Here is a 5,938-nt window from a genome sequence, read left to right as displayed (position 1 = left end):
GGGGAAACAGGAAGCAGCAGCCCGGCTGGTTTCCTGTTCTCACCGGAGATCGTCTGTTAAAGCGAGAGGAGCCACTCGGGGTGAGAACTTTGTAATTTTTGTGTTTCTGATCTGGCGTGGTCCACAGTGGTTTTATTTGAGTGTGTTAGAAGCTGCCTTCTGATGTGGGTCTTAAAACCACTTAAAGTCACCTGACCGGGCCTGTTTGTGGTTTTGGTGCCTTTTAATCAAATTAACTGAATAACAATTTGACACCTTGTGTCTGACTGGACCAACAAACCGTTACTGTTGCCATTAATTAGCAGGTATTTGCACCTGTGACCTGCCATTCTAGCCAAGCAGGCCACGGTGAACTTTAACCTCTTTGTCAGAACCTGCAGCTTCACATAAAAGGCCAAAAGCAAAGTGGACTCTTCAAACAGCAGCCACCAAATCAAACTGTGGCTGTGTTCATTTTGCTTTAAATGCAGGTTATGATATTGCATAAGATCCTGTTCACAGAGCTGCTGATGTTCAGAAAAGGTTGTTTTACTGTAGAGTCAAACATATGGCTATTCAAACATTTTACATTTATTCATTCGTGCTGACTGATTTCTTTTATTTACTACAGCAGCATTTCTTTATCGTGTAGAGAAGCTGAGACCTAGTGCTGAAGCTGCACTTCTTTTTTCTTATTTTAAGATATCCCAGGGATTTTAATTGTGTAGTTAATTATCCTTACACTCACACAAAGGGGAGTTTTACTGTTTTGGCCCACTTAAGATCAAAGTGAGCTGCATGTGGCCCACAACAGTCTGACATCCCTGATGAGTAGTCAAACTCCACATCAACAATGGCCACTGGAAAGGACTTTTAATTAGCAGTTATTGTTACCACGAGCTTTCAGGGGAGCAGAGTAGCTCAACCAGCTCAACTTTAAGATCCATATTTCCCACACAGTAACTCGACTAGATCACCTCTGCATGACTCAGTTCATATTAATGCTATATAATTATTTCTGTTCTGGACCCTGGTGCAGCTACCATAATCCGTCTGAAACGAGCAGTTTTAGCCCCTCCCCCTTTAAGCCAACATTTTGATAATTGGCTGCCCCCACAAACACCTGTGTGGTCCTGTGCTGCTGTGACATGACCCTATTAGGGTTTTTTGATGCCACAGAATAGAAAAAAAGCGTCTATGAGAGAAAAATAAGGAAAAAACAAAACAGATATGTTAACTGACTTTAAATATATTGAGCCGTTTAATTTTAGATGCTGGTCTCCCTTAAAGAGGCATGACGAATCTAAGATATTCTAACCTCTCCTTAATATTTAAATGTCTTAATTTCTTACTTTTGATGTGTGTTGCTTTGGGATGCACCCGATAAATTAATCTTTAATTTAAGGTCAACTAAACATTCTGTATTCCAGACATTATTATTTAAAAGCTGATTCCTTAATCTAAAGGTTTTTGAAGTGGGGGGTTCAGTGGAAGTTTCTGATATGGATGAGTTTGCAGAAAACCGGCTGAAGGCTGTTTACAATCTTACACATGTGAGGCTCTTTTGCCTCTAGAGGGCGACATTACACCATAACTGCTGAAGAAGGTCGCAGGTCCGTTTTTTTTCATGAGGAATCCACCTGTTGTGCTGCAACTCTACCCGGCTTACAGTGATGTCATGTCACTGTAGCTCATGTCTGCATCCATATGCGATGATATAGGTCCGATAATTTATTGCTCTCTATTTATAGCAGGACTTTGCTTCTGGTTTACATGTATTATTTATTTATATTTATAGCATTTACAGTAATAATTTAAATACATTTCCTGGCTTATTGGAAACAGAGCTATTTCCCACTTATTCATATTCAAGCACATTTTGATTGAATATGAATATTTCTTTTAATTACTGTCCCCCTGCTGTTTTGCATTCTTGCTTTTCCTTCTTCGTGTCTTTTGGCATCGTCTCAGCCTCAGGGGCTTCACAGCAGCGCTACAACCTGGGGTCAGGAACAGCATGCCAAAGCCTGAGGAGAGTCTAGAGTCTTGAGTCTGGCTCCGGTCCCATGTTTTTCCACTGGTCTTAAAGAACCCCAGGTTCGGCGACTGCAGCCAGTGCCTCTGGCAGTGCCTGGGGCTGTCGCTCCTAATGACATCTCAGCATCCAAGGCTCTCCATCCTCAACACTGTTCATGCAAATGTGTACTAGATCTCCCCACTGACACAACACGATCCATGGATTAAACCAGCAGCCAGCCATTTGAGAGGGTGGTAAGTAAGATTTCATCTGCTGAAAAATGGCTTCACATTAGCTGCAGGGGGACTGATCACTAGTACCTGAGTTTTAGTGATGTGCTGCCCTGCATTTAAAACACAAAACTCCACACGTGTTCACATAAAGACAATTTTCTATCTACAGCCAAACAAGGCACTGCATAAATTAGTCCGTCTGCTTTTCACACATAACATATAATATTAACAGTTTGGCTCATTGAGGTTGGGACAGACAGACATACATGTGCACCTGCAGTAAATATGACCTTATAAAAGAGGAGAAAGTAGAGCAACAGTTTTAACGGCATTCCCCTCCTGCTGTACCTGAACACACCTTCCTCATTCAGTCAATATCAACGTTCATTAGCTTTAGTTTACATCACTGCAACCAATGAAATCCCATTAAGATATTAGTTTCTTGTTATATTTAGCACAAGTCTTTTTATAATCAATCTGTCAACACAGCAAACACAAACAGCGATCAGAGGATGATCGCTCAAAGTAAAATCTGAATTCTGCGTCTTTCTTGCTGTGTGAGGCTGCTGTCAAGTTGTCATCCAGTTCCTCTGGACTGAAACATCCAACATATGTTACTATAATCAGTTTCACGTTGAAATATCTTCACATGATGACACATAGTCACGAAGTGATCTTGCACAACATTTTGAAAGATGGAACCCTGACTGTCGACATCATTTCCTCTTAATCACAGAAATCTGTTGGATGCACATTTGTATCTTCAGTTGCAATCGCCTGCATTTCCCTGTCACGTTACTGCTGAATAATTAAATTACATATCAAATGCAATCTGTTAAGATTAAAAGGATGACTGAGTGGGCGATGCTAAATCAAACATAAATAAATAAACATCATGTTTCATGTGGACAAACATTCATGTTCTTCGGTCCACTGGAGCAAAACGGTGTCAGAATTTGCTGAACCTGCTTCCTGGTTCAAGGATGAAAGGAAAATCTCTTCATGAACAGAAAAAAGTCCAGATTCTAAAATAATTTTCTTAAAAGTGAGTCTTAAAAGTTAGAACAGCATAAATCAGTATAACAATCAGCAGTTTCAATTTTATAGACATGAAGGGGTCGAGCTGAATAATTTTTAGGTCACCTCACATGCACTGAGTGTATCAGAGCTTTTGTTGTCACTGCTGTTAGATGATAGGTTATGGAGCCAGGCAGAAAACCAAAAATTGATCTGTGAGATGCAAGAATAGTCTGACTATTTAAGAGAAACTGCAGGTTCAGATGGGTTTAACTCTACAAGACACCCTTTTACCCTGAAATTATGTCGCTCCATTGGTAATATAAAAATAATTACTAGTATGCTTCATAAGCAGAGTGAAGCTGACCCCCCACCCACTTGAAACGTAAAGGCAAATAGGCGGAGCGGTTAGTGCTACGTTTGTGCTGATTTGTGCAGGTACAATAAGCGTTTGTGCTGCTGCGGTTTTTGAGATATTAAACTTTATTTTATAGGTCATTCAAAGGTCACCATCCCCCCCAGGCTGCTCCAAAACAGACCAAAATGATCGACTTTTTTAGTGCTACATTTGTGCTGGTTTGTGCAGGTACAATTTTTTTGTACCTTTTTATGCTCTTGCTCTTGACGAAGGCGGTCGCACTTTACTCCTCCTCTCCCTTAGCTTCCCTGCTTAGCCTCTTATGTCCCCTATGTAACTAGTTTCATAGAAACATTGTTTCTCAAAAAGTGTTCATGGGAGTGTAAAATGTTCAAATGTAGTTTTCAAAAAAGTTATTTTAATACACTCTAAAAAAATAAATACTCAAGCATTTGCATCGTAGTTTTATGAACGAAAAGTGATTGAAGTAAAGAAATTGAAGTAAAAAAAAAACAAACAAAACTACACTCATTACAAATTTAGCTGATTAAATACAATAAGAGTTTGGGGTTTTTTAACAGAACTTTATTGAACAAGTGAACACAAAGCGAAAGGTCATTTGAAAAAGACATTTTTCAGCAGTAACACCATAACAGCATATCTCATATCATAGCAGCACAAATGCTAATTTTACCTGTACAAACCAGCACAAATGTAGCACTAAAAAAAGTCGACCATGTTGGTCTGTTTCGGAGCAGCCTGGGGGGATGGTGACCTTTGAATGACCTATAAAATAAAGTTTAATATCTCAAAAACCGTAGCAGCACAAACGCTAATTGTACCTGCACAAATATGCTCAAACATTTGCCTTTACGTTTCAAGTGGGTGGGGGGTCAGCTTCACTCTGCTGTATTATGAAGGAAATGGCTTGTAGAAATAAACTGTTGACTAAATTTCTAGCAAAATAACTTAAATTTTCATCCCATACAATGTATAACACTCCCATTCTGGCATGTAGAGTCAGTATTATAGAGATTTTTATCTGACTAGATCATCTGTCCTTGCAGGCCTTTCATTGCAGCTTTTATCTTGTCCCTGGTTAGTCATGTTACAATCAAGCAAACCAATCGACAGCACAAAGGAAGTGAAGGTTGAAGCGAGTGGCTGACATAAAAGCCCTTTTTACTCTTTCCAAGAGACACATTTAATGAAAGAGGGGATAGTCGCTGCATTCAAATGTAGCTTAGCAACTAAGAGCTGCCAGCGACCACATAGTGATGTGTTTGTGAGCAAATCAGAAGACGGGCAAGTCAAATCACCACTTACTCAAGAAACCAAACATTATGGTGCCATTTTCGACATCGTCAAAGAAAAATGAGTGAAATGCAATGCTTATAAATGTTTGACTCTAAAATAAAAACACCTGCAATTATCATGTCGAAATGGCTCAAGAAGTGTCCTGATTACACCCCAGATTTCTGACAAACTTTCATAATCTATGAAGCTATAGTTAAAAATTACTGATCAGTGTTTAGTTTAAATTGTTTTACTATAGTAACAAAATATCAAGTGCTCAAAAAGCTGCTTTAAAATCATGTTTTAAATTTACTTGAGTCAAAGTTAATCAACAACACACCAAACTAACAAACAGACTAAATCAACCAACCACAATAAAAGAGTCCACCAAACAAACAAACTGTCAGAGGTTGTGTGTGGAGGCGAGGAAGAGATGACCCGAACGCAGGACTCACGGTGCAGGATGATGAGGTTTTATTGGAGCGAGTGAATGAACAGAGCAGGAACTAAAGGACTGACTGAAAGGCTGAACAACTGAACACAGGCGGGAACGACAACATAACATCTAATGACACGACAACAATCTGGTGGACACTGAGGACTTAAATACACGCTGGATGATGAGTGATTAGAAACCGGTGAGTACACAGCTGAACTTAGTCTGACTAATGATAGATGGAAACAAGTGGAACACAATACACAGGCGACACGCTGGCACAGAAAACAGGAAGCGAAAACCATGAGTGTGAAGAATAAACTGAACATGACAAAACTGAAAGCAACGACCCAGGAACCCTGACACAAACCCAACCAACCAACCAACCAACCAACCAAGTGACCAAAACAGACTAACAACCAAGCAACCAACCAAAACAGAGACCAACAAACAAACAAACAAACCCAACCAACCAACCAACCAACCAAGTGACCAAAACAGACTAACAACCAAGCAACCAACCAAAACAGAGACCAACAAACAAACAAACCCAACCAATAACCAACCAACCAACCAACCAACCAACCAAGTGACCAAAACAG

The sequence above is a fragment of the Rhamphochromis sp. 'chilingali' genome (assembly GCF_963969265.1).
Source record: "Rhamphochromis sp. 'chilingali' genome assembly, chromosome: 10".
NCBI lineage: Eukaryota > Metazoa > Chordata > Actinopteri > Cichliformes > Cichlidae > Rhamphochromis > Rhamphochromis sp. 'chilingali'.
The sequence above is the reverse complement of the archived record's forward strand: the minus strand, read 5'-3'. Positions refer to the sequence as shown.